We start from the raw sequence: 17,540 nt of genomic DNA on the forward strand, positions 1-17,540 counted from the left end.
GAGGCCGCCCAGATTCACACTCTGGGCGCTGAGTCTTTGCCTGGGCATAGGCCGCTTGGACTCTCACTCTGGGTGCAGAGTCTTTCCCTGCGCGGAGGCGGCCCGGACTCTCTTTCTGGGCGCCGAGTCTTTGCCTGGGCGAAGTCCGCCCGGATTCACACTCTGGGCGCCGAGTCTTTGCCTGGGCGAAGGCCGCCCGGACTCTCACTGTGGGCGCCGAGTCTTTGCCTGGGCGGAGGCCGCCCGGATTCACACTCTGGGTGCCGAGTCTTTGCCTGGGCAGAGGCCGCCCAGATTCACACTCTGGGCGCCGAGTCTTTGCCTGGGCGGAGGCCACCCGGATTCACACTCTGGGCGCCGAGTCTTTGCCTGGGCGGAGGCCGCCCAGATTAACACTCTGGGTGCCGAGCCTTTGCCTGGGCGAAGGCCGCCTGGACTCTCACTGTGGGCGCCGAGTCTTTGCCTGGGCGGAGACCACCCAGATTCACACTCTGGGCGCCGAGTCTTTGCCTGGGTGGAGGCCGCCCGGATTCACACTCTGGGCGCCGAGTCCTTGCCTGGGTGGAGGCCGCCCGGATTCATACTCTGGGTGCCGAGTCTTTGCCTGGGCGGAGGCCGCCCGGATTCACACTCTGGGCGCCGAGTCTTTGCTGTGCGAAGGCCGCCCATATTCACATTCTGGGCGCCGAGTCTTTGCCTGGGCGGAGACCGCCCGGATTCACACTCTGGGCGCCGAGTCTTTGCCTGGGCAGAGGCCGCCCGGATTCACACTCTGGGCGCCGAGTCTTTGCCTGGGCAGAGGCCGCCCGGATTCACACTCTGGGCGCCGAGTTTTTGCCTGGGCGGAGGCCGCCTGGATTCACACTCTGGGCGCCGAGTCTTTGCCTGGGCGGAGGCCGACTGGATTCATTCTGGGTGCCGAGTCTTTGCCTGGGCGGAGGCCGCCCGGACTTTCACTCTGGGTGCCGAGTCTTTCCCTGCACGGAGGCCGCCTGGACTCTCACTCTGGATGCCGAGTCTTTGCCTGGGCGGAGACCGCCCGGATTCAAACTCTGTGCGCCGAGCCTTTGCTTGGGCGGAGGCCGCCCGGACTCCGGGCGCCGAGTCTTTGCCTGGGTGGAGGCTGCCCGGACTCACACTCTGGGCGCCGAGTCTTTGCCTGGGCAGAGGCCGCCCAGATTCACACTCTGGGCGCCGAGTCTTTCCCTGCGCGGAGGTGGCCCGGACTCTCACTCTGGGCGCCGAGTCTTTGCCTGGGCGGAGACCGCCTGGATTCACACTCTGGGTGCCGAGTCTTTGCCTGGGCGGAGGCCGCCCGGATTCACACTCTGGGCGCCGAGCCTTTGCCTGGGCAGAGGCCGCCCAGATTCACACTCTGGGCGCCGAGTCTTTGCCTGGGCGGAGGCGGCCCGAATTCACACTCTGGGCGCCGAGTCTTTGCTGTGCGAAGGCCGCCCATATTCACACTCTGGGCGCCGAGTCTTGCCTGGGCAGAGGCCGCCCATATTCACACTCTGGGTGCCGAGTCCTTGCCTGGGTGGAGGCCGCCCGGACCCCGGGAGCCGAGTCTTTGCCTGGGCGGAGGCTGTACGGGCTCACACTCTGGGTGCCGAGTCTTTGCCTGGGTGGAGGCTGCCCGGACCCCGGGCGCCGAGTCTTTGCCTGGGTGGAGGCTGCACGGGCTCACACTCTGGGTGCCGAGTCTTTGCCTAGGCGGAGGCCGCCCATATTCACACTCTGGGCGCCCAGTCTTTGCCTGGGCGAAGGCCGCCCGGACTCTCACTCTGGGCGCCGAGTCTTTACCTGGGCGGAGGCGGCCCGGATTCACACTCTGGACGCCGAGTCTTTGCCTGGGCGGAGGCCGCCCGGATTCACACTCTGGGCGCCGAGTCTTTGCCTGGGCGGAGGCCGCCCGGATTCACACTCTGGGCGCCGTGTCTTTGCCTGGGCGGAGGCCGCTTAGACTCTCACTCTGGGTGCTGAGTCTTTGCTGTGCGAAGGCGGCCCGGACTCTCACTCTGGGCGCCGAGTCTTTCCCTGCACGGAGGCCGCCTGGACTCTCACTCTGGATGCCGAGTCTTTGCCTGGGCGGAGACCGCCCGGATTCAAACTCTGTGCGCCGAGCCTTTGCTTGGGCGGAGGCCGCCCGGACTCCGGGCGCCGAGTCTTTGCCTGGGTGGAGGCTGCCCGGACTCACACTCTGGGCGCCGAGTCTTTGCCTGGGCAGAGGCCGCCCAGATTCACACTCTGGGCGCCGAGTCTTTCCCTGCGCGGAGGTGGCCCGGACTCTCACTCTGGGCGCCGAGTCTTTGCCTGGGCGGAGACCGCCTGGATTCACACTCTGGGTGCCGAGTCTTTGCCTGGGCGGAGGCCGCCCGGATTCACACTCTGGGCGCCGAGCCTTTGCCTGGGCAGAGGCCGCCCAGATTCACACTCTGGGCGCCGAGTCTTTGCCTGGGCGGAGGCGGCCCGAATTCACACTCTGGGCGCCGAGTCTTTGCTGTGCGAAGGCCGCCCATATTCACACTCTGGGCGCCGAGTCTTTGCCTGGGCAGAGGCCGCCCATATTCACACTCTGGGTGCCGAGTCCTTGCCTGGGTGGAGGCCGCCCGGACCCCGGGAGCCGAGTCTTTGCCTGGGCGGAGGCTGTACGGGCTCACACTCTGGGTGCCGAGTCTTTGCCTGGGTGGAGGCTGCCCGGACCCCGGGCGCCGAGTCTTTGCCTGGGTGGAGGCTGCACGGGCTCACACTCTGGGTGCCGAGTCTTTGCCTAGGCGGAGGCCGCCCATATTCACACTCTGGGCGCCCAGTCTTTGCCTGGGCGAAGGCCGCCCGGACTCTCACTCTGGGCGCCGAGTCTTTACCTGGGCGGAGGCGGCCCGGATTCACACTCTGGACGCCGAGTCTTTGCCTGGGCGGAGGCCGCCCGGATTCACACTCTGGGCGCCGAGTCTTTGCCTGGGCGGAGGCCGCCCGGATTCACACTCTGGGCGCCGTGTCTTTGCCTGGGCGGAGGCCGCTTAGACTCTCACTCTGGGTGCTGAGTCTTTGCTGTGCGAAGGCGGCCCGGACTCTCACTCTGGGCGCCGAGTCTTTGCCTGGGCGGAGGCCGCCCGGATTCAAACTCTGGGCGCCGAGTCTTTGCCTGGGCGGAGGCTGCCCGGATTTACACTCTGGGCGCCGAGTCCTTGCCTGGGTGGAGGCCGCCCGGACCCCGGGCGCCGAGTCTTTGCCTGGGCGGAGGCTGTACGGGCTCACACTCTGGGCGCTGAGTCTTTGCCTGGAAGGAGACCGCCCGGATTCACACTCTGGGCGCCGAGTCCTTGCCTGGGTGGAGGCTGCCCGGACCCCGGGCGCCGAGTCTTTGCCTGGGTAGAGGCCGCCCGGATTTACACCCTGGGCGCCGAGTCTTTGCCTAGGCAGAGGCCGCCCATATTCACACTCTGGGCGCCGAGTCCTTGCCTGGGTGGAGGCCGCCCGGACCCCGGGCGGCGAGTCTTTGCCTGGACGGAGGCTGTCCGGGCTCACACTGTGGGCGCCGTGTCTTTACCTGCGCGGACACCGCCCGGACTCACACTCTGGGCGCCGAGTCTTTGCCTGGGCGAAGCCCGCCCGGACTCTCACTCTGGGCGCCGAGTCTTTGTCTGGGCGGAGGCCGCCCGGATTCACACTCTGGGCGCTGAGTCTTTGCCTGGGCAGAGGCCGCCCAGATTCACACTCTGGGCGCCGAGTCTTTACCTGGGCAAAGGCCGCTTGGACTCTCACTCTGGGTGCAGAGTCTTTCCCTGCGCGGAGGCGGCCCGGACTCTCTTTCTGGGCGCCGAGTCTTTGCCTGGGCGGAGACCGCCCGGATTCACACTCTGGGCGCCGACTCTTTGCCTGGGCGAAGGCCGCCCGGACTCTCACTGTGGGCGCCGAGTTTTTGCCTGGGCGGAGGCCGCCCGGATTCACACTCTGGGTGCCGAGTCTTTGCCTGGGTAGAGGCCACCCAGATTTACACCCTGGGCGCCGAGTCTTTGCCTAGGCGGAGGCCGCCCATATTCACACTCTGGGCGCCGAGTCTTTGCCTGGGCGAAGCCCGCCCGGACTCTCACTCTGGGCGCCGTGTCTTTGTTTGGGGTAGGCCGCCCGGATTCACACTCTGGGCGCTGAGTCTTTGCCTGGGCGGAGGCCGGCCAGATTCACACTCTGGGCGCCGAGTCTTTACCTGGGCGAAGGCCGCCCGGACTCTCACTGTGGGCGCCGAGTCTTTGCCTGGGCAGAGGCCGCCCAGATTCACACTCTGGGCGCTGAGTCTTTGCCTGGGCGGAGGCCGCTTGGACTCTCACTCTTGGTGCAGAGTCTTTCCCTGCGCGGAGGCGGCCCGGACTCTCTTTCTGGGCGCCTAGTCTTTGCCTGGGCGGAGACCGCCCGGATTCACACTCTGGGCGCCGAGTCTTTGCCTGGGCGAAGGCCGCCCGGACTCTCACTGTGGGCGCCGAGTCTTTGCCTGGGCGGAGGCCGCCCGGATTCACACTCTGGGTGCCGAGTCTTTGCCTGGGCAGAGGCCGCCCAGATTCACACTCAGGGCGCCGAGTCTTTGCCTGGGCGGAGGCCGCCCGGATTCACACTCTGGGCGCCGTGTCTTTGCATGGGCGGAGGCCGCTTGGACTCTCACTCTGGGTGCTGAGTCTTTTCCTGCGCGGAGGCGGCCCGGACTCTCACTCTGGGCGCCGAGTCTTTGCCTGGGCGGAGGCCGCCCGGATTCACACTCTGGGCGCCGAGTCTTTGCCTGGGCGGAGGCCGCCCAGATCAACACTCTGGGTGCTGAGCCTTTGCCTGGGCGAAGGCCGCGTGGACTCTCACTGTGGGCGCCGAGTCTTTGCCTGGGCGGAGGCCGCCCGGATCCACACTCTGGGCGCCGAGTCCTTGCCTGGGCGGAGGCCGCCCGGATTCACACTCTGGGCGCCGAGTCTTTGCTGTGCGAAGGCCGCCCATATTCACACTCTGGGCGCGGAGTCTTTGCCTGGGCAGAGGCCGCCCGGATTTACACTCTGGGCGCCGAGTCTTTGCTTAGGCGGAGGCCGCCCATATTCACACTCTGGGTGCCGAGTCCTTGCCTGGGTGGAGGCCGCCCGGACCCCGGGCGCCGAGTCTTTGCCTGGGCGGAGGCCGCCCGGATTTACACTCTGGGTGCCGAGTCTTTGCCTGGGCAGAGGCCGCCCAGATTCACACTCTGGGCGCCGAGACTTTGCCTGGGCGGAGGACGCCCGGATTCACTCTGGGTGCCGAGTCTTTGCCTGGGCGGAGGCCGCTCGGACTCTCACTCTGGGTGCTGAGTCTTTCCCTGCGCGGAGGCGGCCCGGACTCTCACTCTGGGCGCCGAGTCTTTGCCTGGGTGGAGACCGCCTGGATTCACACTCTGGGCGCCGTGCTTTTGCCTGGGCGGAGGCCGCCCGGATTCACACTCTGGGCGCCGAGTCTTTGCCTGGGCGGAGACCGCCCGGATTCACACTCTGGGCGCCGAGTCTTTGCCTGGGCGGAGGCCGCCCGGATTCACACTCTGGGCGCCGAGTCTTTGCCTGGGCGGAGGCCGCCCGGATTCACACTGTGGGCGCCGAGTCTTTGCCTGGGCGGAGGCCGCCCGGATTCACACTCTGGGCACCGAGTCTTTGCTGTGCGAAGGCCGCCCATATTCACACTCTGGGCGCCGAGTCTTTGCCTGGGCAGAGGCCGCCCGGATTTACACTCTGGGCGCCGAGTCTTTGCCTAGGCGGAGGCCGCCCATATTCACACGCTGGGTGCCGAGTCCTTGCCTGGGTGGAGGCCGCCCGGACCCCGGGCGCCGAGTCTTTGCCTGGGCGGAGGCTGTACGGGCTCACACTCTGGGCGCCGAGTCTTTGCCTGGGCGGAGGCCACCCAGATTCACACTCTGGGTGCCGAGTCGTTGCCTAGGCGGAGGCCGCCCATATTCACACTCTGGGCGCCGAGTCTTTGCCTGGGCAGAGGCCGCCCGGATTTACACTCTGGGCGCCGAGTCTTTCCCTAGGCGGAGCCCGCCCGGACTCTCACTCTGGGCGCCAAGTCTTTACCTTGGCGGAGGCCGCCCGGATTCACACTCTGGGCGCCGAGTCTTTGCCTGGGCGGAGGCCACCCGGATTCACACTCTGGGCGCTGAGTCTTTGCCTGGGCGGAGGCCGCCCGGATTCACACCCTGGGTGCCGTGTCTTTGCCTGGGCGGAGGCCGCTTGGACTCTCACTCTGGGTGCCGAGTCTTTGCCTGGGCGGAGGCCGCCCAGATTCACACTCTGGGCGCCGAGTCGTTGCCTGGGCGGAGGCCGCCCAGATTAACACTCTGGGTGCCGAGTCTTTGCCTGGGCGGAGGCCGCCTGGACTCTCACTGTGGGCGCCGAGTCTTTGCCTGGGCAGAGGCCGCCCGGATTCACACTCTGGGCGCCGAGTCTTTGCCTGGGTGGAGGCCGCCCGGATTCACACTCTGGGCGCCGAGTCTTTGCCTGGGTGGAGGCCGCCCGGATTCACACTCTGGGCGCCGAGTTTTTGCCTGGGCGGAGGCCGCTCGGATTCACACTCTGGGTGCCGAGTCCTTGCCTGGGTGGAGGCCGCCCGGATTCATACTCTGGGTGCCGAGTCTTTGCCTGGGCGGAGGCCGCCCGGATTCACACTCTGGGCGCCGAGTCTTTGCTGTGCGAAGGCCGCCCATATTCACACTCTGGGCGCCGAGTCTTTGCCTGGGCAGAGGCCGCCCGGATTTACACTCTGGGCGCCGAGTCTTTGCCTAGGCGGAGGCCGCCCATATTCACACTCTGGGTGCCGAGTCCTTGCCTGGGTGGAGGCCGCCCGGACCCCAGGCGCCGAGTCTTTGCCTGGGCGGAGGCCGCCCGGATTCACACTCTGGGCGCCGAGTCTTTGCCTGGGCGAAGGCCATGAAAAAAATATTTGATGCACCATAACATACTTAGAAACGTATTGTCCAGCCACTGGCATCTCCTAGCAGACCACCATATCCTGGGGAAATACGTGAGATCAGCCCCAGAATTGGTCTTCAGGAGAGCCACGACGTTAGGAGACAAATTGATGAATAGTCACTACAAGATCACTGCACGTGAACGGGAGGGCCCTTGTGGCACCTTTCATTGTAGAGATTGTCCCAAGTGCCCTTGGATTTTGGAGGGTACTACATACACCTTCCCAAATGGAGAAAGATTTACTCCATCCTGTCATGCCAACTGTGGCACTAAAGGCGTAGTTTATCTGATGGTCTGTGCCTGCAAGGCCTTTTATGTGGGCAAGACCATCAGAGAACTACGTCAAAGGATGGGTGACCACCTTTATTATTCTTCTGGTGGGAAACTAACTGCGGTGGGTCGCCATATTGGCATCCACCATTGTTATCAACCTGAGGTTGTAAAATTCTTTGCTCTAGAAGTCATTCCTGAGGATCAACGAGGAGGTGACTGGGATTGCGAGATACTTAGACGCGAAACTTACTGGATAGAACGATTAGATGCTCTAATTCCTCCTGGGCTCAATGAAACACATACTTACAAGCATTTTCTCAAATAGTGAAATCCCCCCCCCCTTTTTGTTTTGTTGTTTTGTTTTTTTCTGCAGTATATACAGGTAAATACATTATTTTATGGCAATGGTCCCCTGTTGTTTAAGCCTCCTATACTCTGTATTGAGACCTGAAAGCAATCGCAGAGCATCTGGCGTAGTGTTTTGTGATATTGCTAGATTTCTTGGAGGCTCAACTCAGCAGCCGACCATATCTGCCCTATTGATCAAAGGCTACTATACTGGACATCCTAACTACTGATTCCAAATAGTATTGCGGTGTGACACAGTGGTCCTTGGTTGATACTATTACCTATCGATAGCTACCCACTGATTTTTAGGTAGGTGGGTTATGTATGGTTTTTTAAAAATAAGAAAACTTTTTTTTTCTTCCACTTTGGTGACCAAATTTATTAATTTATTTATACGTCTTATATTTCTTTTTACAGCCTACTCTGTACAACTTGCCTCCTGTGTCCGCCCTGGGGGTGGTAGACCCCAATACTGGGAGCCACTCGTGCCTATTTTTGGCCCTCTCTTTGGGGACTCCAGTGGTGAGCCACACTACTACAATAATTAAAACCTGTAAAAACACTCCACAGCCCTGACCCTATTAGGTTATGAATTATCCTGAGATATTAATTGATCTTCTATGCTAATGATGTATACATATGTATTTAATTTTAGATATGTACCAAGAGATCTCCAGAAGACGCGACATTTGTCGCAAAACTAGTAGAGACATTCCATCAACTTGGACATAAGTTGCTGTACCATCAGCCTCCCCTCTTTAGGAGGCTGGGTACCAATTGATTGTAAACTTGTCTGTTGTTACAAAGTATAAAATTGTAAGATGGTTGATTTTCAACGACTGTTTTTAATATAACAATTTTTCTAAATTAATAAAAAATTATTTTGTAATTTCTATATATTGTCCACATTTCTGGGTATCAAGACAGTCCTCGATTCCACTGATGGTACATGGTTATTTATGGTTAGAGTAGCTCATGTTAACCCTGCCCCTTTCTGTTTTCTGATGTCAGTGTCCATGTTGTGGGACTATGTGTGCACAGCTAGTAAGCATTTTGTGGCTGAAAATATGACCTGGAGGTTTTTAAAGGTTCGCCTGCCATTAAAGTCAATGGGGTTCGCGAACTTTTAGCCGCGTTCGCGGTTCGCGTTTGTGAAATGTCCCGTCTGAAGTTCGTCCATCGTTACCGGTCACTGTATCTCCTGCACCATCAGGTCACTCACACAAGCTGTAGAAGTTGCGATCTGATCCAAACACTAAGCTATAGAATTGTCCATAGGCTTGCATTGTAAAACATTAGCATCACATTAATAGTCGAAAATGTGTCAGCGCTACACCAACATGTGACATGCACCTTTTTAAAATGATGTAAAAAGACTCTCTCGCTCCTCTAGCTCATCCTAAAGGGGCATTTAACCTCCCCCCTCTAATGCATCTGATTTCCTTGGGCTAGCTTTTGCTTTTAAAAAGGGAAACTCCATACTCCATTCTCCAATGCTCTGGTCTCCCCCCTCTACTCCTTTGGATTTACATGGGCTAACTTTTGCTTTTAACCACTTCAGCCCTGGAGGATTTGGCTGCTCAATGACCAGAGCACTTTTTACAATTTGGCACTGCACTGATTTAACCGGTAATTGCGCGGTCATGCAATGCTGTACCCAAACAAAATTTACATGCTTTTTTTCCCCACAAATAGTGATTTCCTTTGATGGTATTTGATTGCCTCTGCAATTTTTATTTTTCGTGATATAAATGGAAAAAGACAGAAAATCTTGAAAAATATGATATTTTGTACTTTTTGTGATACAAAAAAATTGAATAAACTCAATTTTAGTCATACATTTAGGCGAAAATTTATTCAGCCACGTGTCTTTGGTAAAAAAAAATTCAATAAACATACATTTACTGGTTTGCACAAAAATGATTGCGTCTACAAACTAGGGTACATTTTCTGGAACTTATGCGTCTTTTCATTTATGACTGCCTATCGGATTTCTTGAGGTGCTAAAATAGCAGGACAGTACAACCCCCCCCCCCCCAAAAAAATTACCCCATTTTGGAAAGTAGACATCGCAAGGAAATTGCTGAGGCATGTTGAGTAGGGATGAGCCGAACACCCCCGGTTCGGTTCGCACCAGAACTTTCGAACGGACCCCACGTTCGTTACGAACGTTAGAACCCCATTGAAGTCTATGGGACTCGAACGTTCGAAATGGAAAGTGCTAATTTTAACGGCTAATATGCAGGATACTGTCCTAAAAAGGGTTTCGAGACCTGGCTCCTGCCCCAGGGGACATGGGTCAATGCAAAAAAAGTTTTAAAAACGGCCGTTTTGGCGGGAGCACTGATTTTAATGACAATTAAAGTGAAAAAAAAAAGTGAAATATTCCTTTAAATATGGTGCCTGTGGGGTGTCTGTAGTATGCCTGTGAAGTGCCACGTGTTTCCCGTGTTTAGAACAGTCCCTGCACAAAATGACATTTAACGGAAATAACACCATTTAAAACTGCTTGCGGTTTTAATGTTATATCTGATTCCTGCAATATGGTTGAAAATCATTCAGAAAAATGGCATGGGTAGCCCTCCCTGCCCATTACCAGCCTATTTGGGTCTTGTACGCATATTAAGGGGAACCCTGTACCCATATTAAAAAAAGGAAATGCGTGTGGCCCCCAGGCCCTATATACTCAGAACAGCAGTATACAGGTGGTGCAAACAAGACAGAGACTGTGTAGGTTTGTTGTGTTAAGTTGAATCTGTTTGTAATTTTCAACTGGTACATTTTTAAAGTGTAGCTCCAGTCAAAAAAACAATTTTTAAGCTTTTTGGAAAACATAGGGAAGGGTTATCACCCCTGTATAATTTGTTTTGTCGTCCATCTTTTTTCATCTCACTTGCTGCTGTCTCCTTGCGTTTGCAAGTAGGAGATGTTTGTAAGTTGGATGTTTGAAAGTAGGGGCCTGCCCTATATGCTCTGCAGAAATGGCGGAACAAGGTGTTGGTTTTGCCACAACATTGTAAGCCCTCAAAGTGACTCTTGGTGGGCGCTGGAGCGCCCTGCTGTGAAGATTATATCAAGAATTGTAATTACATGCCATTGTTGAACAGTGGTAGAAAAATTGACCTTTGGTGGTTGTGGTGCTGGTGCCACAACACTATAAGTCCTCACCGTTACTCTGGGTGGGCACAGGAAGGGGCCCTCCTGTGAAATATTATATCAAGAATTGTAATTACATGTCCCTGTTAAACAGGGGCAGAAAAATTGGGCCTTAGGCACTGGTGCTGGTGCCACCACACTGCAACCTCTGCCATATACTCTAGTTTTATTGCAGGAATTAGCCCTGCTGCAAAGCATTGCATCAAAAATTGTACTTAAACGCCCCTGTTAAACAGGGGCAGAAAAATTGGGCTGCTGGCATCACCCAGAACCAAAAATGTTCTTCCAACATATCAGCGGAGGAGGAAGAGGATAGACAATCAACATAACAGGACAGTCACTCAGCATCAGCATAGGCAGTCTTGAAGGGATGTGGTATTTCAAAAAAAAGTATTCGGTTACATCAGCTTCAGGTTCTTGGTAGCTGTGGGTGATCCAAGACTGATTCATCTTGATGAAGGTCAGTCGATCAACTGATTCGGTGGACAGGCGCACCCTGTGATCGGTAACAAAGCCACCAGCAGCACTGAAGGTGCGTTCCGAAAGAACGCTGGATGCAGGACAGGCCAGTAGCTCAATTGCATACTGTGCAAGCTCTGGCCAGTGATCCATCCTCAAGACCCAGTAAGCCAGAGGATTTTCGGTGGGAAAGGTGTCCAAGTCTGACCTTGCCCCTAGGTATTCCTGCACCATGTAAATCAGACGCTGGTGATGGGTGCTGGAACCAATCATACCTTGGGGCTGCGGACTAAAAAATTGTCTGAAAGCATCAGTCAGACGGCCACCTTCTCCACCGCTCCTTCTGACCGATGCCTCAGCAACACGTTGTCCAGGACCAGGAGTTTGTAACCTCCCAGTCTCTGGGAACGCGTTGCACAGAGCTTTCTGCAAGGCCTCCCGGAGATGTCTCATCCTCTGCTCCCTCTGCGATGGCAAGATAAGGTCGGCAACCTTACCCTTGTACCGTGGATCAAGGAGAGTGGCCAGCCAGTAATGGTCCCTCTCCTTGATCCGAAGAATACGAGGATCCTTCCGCAGGCTTTGCAGGATCAGGGAGGCCATGCAGCGTAGGTTAGCTGAGGCATTCGGTCCGGAGTCCTCTGGGTCACTAAGGACAACATGATCCCCAGCCACGTACAAGTCCACGTGTTTCTTCGGACTGTAAATCATCCCTATAAGACTGCTGCTGCTGATGCTGATGCTGAGTGCCAGCCTCCACCTCCATGCTGACACAATCATCCTCCTCCTCCTCTTCCTCCTCCTCATCCTCTTCCTGTGTGATGGGTGGCACAGCAGGAACACTGTCTGGATAAAAGGGGGCCTTGAGAGGCAAGGAAGTCCTCCTCTTCCTATTCCACGCAGCGTATGCTCCAAGAGGTGGACAAGAGGTACAGTGTCACTGATGCATGCACTGTCACTGCTCACCATCCTTGTGGCCTCCTCAAACGGTGACAGGACAGTGCATGCATCCCTGATCATGCCCCACTGGCGTGGTGAGAAAAAACCAAGCTCCCCTGACCCTGTCCTGGTGCCGTAGTCGCACAGGTACTCATTGATGGCCCTCTGCTGCCTGTGCAGCCGCTGCAGCATGACCAATGTTGAGTTCCATCTGGTGGGCATGTCACATATAAGGCGGTTCTTGGGCAGGTTCAACTCCTTTTGGAGCTCAGCCAGCCGAGCACAGGCATTAAATGATCGGCGGAAATGCACACAGACTTTCCTGGCCTGCTTCAGGACATCCTGTAAGCCGGGGTACCTGCCCAAGAACCGCTGCACCACCAGTTGTCCCTGTCGGAGGGCGGAGAGGAGGTTGGTGCCATTGTCGCAAACCACTATTCCTGGCTTAAGCTGGCATGGCGTCAACCACCTCTCGGCCTGCCCCTGCAGAGCTGACAAAACATTCGCCCCAGTGTGGCTCCTGTCCCCCAAACAAACCAGCGCAAGCACGGCATGGCATCGTTTTGCCTGCGTACTTGCGTAGCCCCTGGAACGCCTACGGAGCACCGCTGGTTCTGAGGACAGAGCACTGGAAGAGGCCATGGAGGAAGAAGAAGAGGAGGGGGTGGAGGAGAGAGGTGTGTCACAACCAATAGTAGCATTTTGGAGGCGTGGTGGCGGAACAACCTCCAACACTACTGCACCTTGTCCTGCATCCTTCCCAGCAGCCAGAAGAGTGACCCAATGGGCCGTGAAAGACAGGTAACATCCCTGTCCATGCCTGCTGGACCATGAGTCAGCGGTAATATGCACCTTACCGCTGACCGCCCTGTCCAGCGAGGCAAGGACATTGCCTTCCACATGCCGGTAGAGAGCCGGAATCGCCTTCCGTGAGAAAAAGTGGCGTTTGGGGACCTGCCACTGAGGAACCGCACATTGTACAAACTCACGGAAGGGGGCCGAGTCTACCAACTGAAAAGGCAGCAGTTGAAGTGCTAGCAATTTAGCCAAGCTAGCATTCAACCGCTGGGCATGTGGATGGCTGGGAGTAAACTTCTTCCGCCGGTCCAGCAGCTGGGGCAGGGACATTTGCCTGCTATAAATCGGACGTGGGTGTACCGCTAGCAGAGTTCCCGGAAGCACTTGGCTGTGACACACCTAATTCTACACCTTCATTCCTCTCAGAGCAGGTTTCAGAGAGGACTGAAGGTCTAGTGGGGTTGGAGATGCCAGCTGATGAGGAGCAAGGAGAGGTCCGCTTTGTTCTTTGGTGTGGGTCTTTGAGGTACGCTTGCCAACGAGCTGCATGGCAGGTCAACATATGTCTGGTCAAGCATGTGGTGCCCAAGCGGCTGATGTTTTGGCCACGTGAGATACGCTTGAGACATATGTTGCAAATAGCAGCGGTGCGATCTGATGCACTCGTCTCAAAAAAGGCCCACACCAAAGAACTTTTAGAATAACGCGCAGAGGCAGCGCTCTGCACAGGCGGAGCTCTGCGGTGTGATTCAGTCGGTGTGCTGCCCCTAAGCTGGCCCCCGGAGGGCATCCTGCCTCGTTGGACATGTGCCTCCTCCTCCTCCTCCTCCTCCTCCTCCTCCCTCCTTCCAGGCACCCACGTGGAGTCAGTGCCCTCATCATCCCCTCCCTCTTCATCGCTGTAGCAAACCTGGCAGTATGCTGCAGCTTGTGGAACATGACTGCCAGATTGCTGTCCTTCTTGAGCATCCCCTCTCTCTGCACTCACGCTACTGCCTTCCTCTAGCTGAGTGTCATCAGAGCCCACCAAACACTGGGCATCCTCCTGGAGCATGTACCCAACACTGTGCTCAAAGAGTTCAGGAGACTCCTCAGGAGGACGTGGTGGGTCTAGGGAAGGAGTCACTGATGATGACATTGAGAGGAGGGAAGTCGATGCGTTGGCAGCTGCTTTGCGACTACCCTGAGACTGGGTGAGAGAGGATGAGGAGGATGAAGAGGGCTTGGTCATCCACTCTACCAAGTCGTCGGCATGTTGCGGTTCAACATGTCCAGCTGCCGAAAAGAAGGACAAGCATGTCCCATGGCCACGTGCTGATGACAATGCACCGCGTCCACGACCAGCACTGTTGTCTCTAGACACAGAGCCTGCTTGCCCTCTTTTATCGGCTCGCGCCTGTCTGCCTCTCCTTGCTGGCCTTCCAGACATGGTAATGGCCTGAAGGGAGTTGGGTAAAACAGCAGTTGGGTAGTTTATATTGTGCTGGAGGCACACACAACTTCCAATAACTCCTGCAGATGGCAATTGGGCTCAAATAGAGAACAGCTATGTAGGTGGATTATAGCGGTATGTACTGGGTACAGAGCACGCAGACAGCACGCACTATTTCCTAACACTACTGACTGCAAGCTCTATTATTAAAGATAGATCACTAGCTATATAGGTGAGGTGAATATAGTGGTGTATACTGCGGTCAGGGCACAGACAATAACCACTACACAACAGCAAGATAGGAAATCAGCCAAAAACGATCGGTGTGTACTGTGTTGAAGGTACACAGAACACCCACTGCTTCAGATGCCAACACACTACACGAGGCCGCCTTAATGGCGGCCTTATATAGTGTGGGGCGTGCACTACACAGCCTGAGCTATGATTGGCCACAGGCATCCTGCCTGTGGCCAATCATGGCTCTTCTCGCTGCTGGCGCTGCGATTGGCCAAGCATGCGGGGTCACAGTGCATGCTTGGCCAATCATGAGCCAGCAATGCACTGCGCCATCGCAGTGCATTGTGGGCCGTGAGCGCCACGCGAATTTTGACGCGAACGGACCAAGTGTTCGGATTTCGCCGAACGGACGAACAGCCAATGTTCGAGTCGAACGTACGTTCGACTCTAACACGAAGCTCATCCCTAATGTTGAGCCCATTTAATATTTATTTTTTTGTCACAAGTGATTGAAAAATGGCAAAAAATTTAAAAAATACTCACTAAATGATATATTGCTTGCATGTGCAATGGTTATATGTGGAATTACACCCCAAAATACATTCCTCTGCTTCTCCTGAGTACAGGGATGCCACATGTGTGACTTTTTGGGAGCCTAGCCGTGTATAGGACCTCGAAAACCAATCACCGCCTTCAGGCTTTCTAAGGAGCGTAAATGGTGATTTCCCTTCCTCACTACCTATCACAGCTTTCAGGGGCCATGGAATGTCAAGATAGCACACCCCCCCCCTCCCCCAAATGACCCAGTTTGTGAAAGAAGACACTTCAAGCTATTTGCTGAGGGGCATGTTGAGTCCATGGAATATTTTATATTTTGCCACAAGTTTCGAGAAAATTACATTTTTTTTTTTTTTTTTAACTAAAGTTGTCACTAAATGATATATTGTTCAAACATGGCCTGGTTATATTTGGAATTTCAGATCAAAATACATTATGCTGCTTCTCCCGAGTATGGGGATACCACATGTGTGACATATGACACCAGACTAATGCTTGCATTTGCCCTTAGGCATGAGCAAGGGGGGACGGGGTGCTTTTTTTAAATTTTGCTTTTTTATTTTATTTTGCAGCTGCAGCTGATTGGCGTACCTGCTAAGAAAATGATGGTTAACAATAAAACAAAGTAACATTACAGTATAACAGTAAGTCATACCATACCTGCAAAGCAAATACAATAAATCATTTAACGCAATCTGTGCCTAAAAAATATATGCCGAAGCATGGGGGCAATCCACCCTTAATGCTTCGGCATATATGCTCTTTTTCTTTTTAACTGTGATGTCAAAATCACCTCCTACAGCGCTGGAGTCACTGATTTACGTATCGTGGGAGCAAACACCGTTGCTGTCAAGATAAATAAATCAGTTCTGCAGCTGAATGGCGTACCTGAAAACAAACAAATGGTTAACAATAAAACAATATTTATTTATTTTTTTAATTATTTTTTAAAAAATGTTTACGTTTTTATTTGTAACTGTATTCGGTTGTAACAGTTCAGTTCCAGGTGCGAGTCTCCTAAAATTGATGGCATCTTTGGAGACCCTATGAAAGTGTGTTCTAGTCTGTGCAGTGCTGTACCCTACGCTAATATTCCACTAGTTGGTGGTAGCGTTCAAAACATTCACCAATGCAAAGACCAGGATGGTCAGTACAGGAGGGACAATAATAGCGGGTGTCACGCCTATATACACGCTTTCTACAGACACATTTTCTTTGGGGAGCTCATTGGGTAGGGGTACCAGGGAGGACATATGGAAAATGCCTCTCATGCAGCCGGCTTACTGCATTTGGATTGGGAAGTTGGGCCACAGCACTGTCTGGAAACAGAAGGGCTGTGACAATCTCTTCCTGGAATTTAAGGAAGGATCCAGTTCATCCTGAAGCTTTGTATAACACATAAGCGTTCAGAGCCAATTGAAATAAGTATACAGACACATTTTTGTACCAGCATCTGGCCTTATGGGCAACTAGGTACGGCACCAACTAGTCATTGAGGTCCACCTACAGAGAGGGGTTTCTCCACAACACCAGTCGCTGTAGGAATTTGGACCGGTGTGTCTGTGTGAAGTGAGGACAGAACGAAAACATTCACATTATCCTTCCACTTCACAGCAAGCAAATAATTACACTTCAAGCAGGCTCTCTCCCCCAGCCTAAGACGGGAATCTACAAGCCGCTGGGATAACCCAGATTATAACGCGATTAGATTGCACGGTGCCACATGCGCCAATTCCATGATCAAACAAGTGACTAAAAAGTGGCCCGATTGTGTAATAACTGTCCACGTACAAGTGGTACCGGGTGACACCCAGTTCCACACAATCTTACCAGTGCTCCCTATGTAATCTAGGCAGTTCTCTGGCTCTACGTGACTTTTGCCGCGTACACACGACCGGACTTTCCAACAGAAAAGGTCTGACGGAATCATTTCCTCCTATATTCCGATCATGTGTGGGCTTCATTTGACTTTTTTCTTCAAAAATTGAGACAGACCAAGAAATAGAACATGTTTTAAATCTTTCTGATGGGAAAAAACCGTTCGTCTGTATGCTAGTTCGACGGACCAAATACGACGCAGCTATTGGCTACTGGCTATTGAACTTCCTTTTCTAGTCCCGTCGTTCGTCATTGCGTTTCGAAACGAACAGACTTTCGTGTGATCATGTGTAGGCAAGTCTGTTCAGTCAGAACTCCGTCGGAAAGACCGTCAGAGTTTATTCTGCTGGAAAGTCCGGTCGTGTGTAGGCGGCATTACTCTTCCCACGTAAACCATAAAACTACATGTATAGCCTTTGGCCCTGTCACAGAGCTTATACATCTTGACCCCGTATCTAGCACGCTTGCTGGGAAGATATTGTTTGAAAGATGAGCAG

This window comes from Lithobates pipiens, unplaced genomic scaffold (genome assembly GCF_037356315.1).
Source record: "Lithobates pipiens isolate NorthernLeopardFrog02 unplaced genomic scaffold, aLitPip1_a1.2 Scaffold_28, whole genome shotgun sequence".
NCBI lineage: Eukaryota > Metazoa > Chordata > Amphibia > Anura > Ranidae > Lithobates > Lithobates pipiens.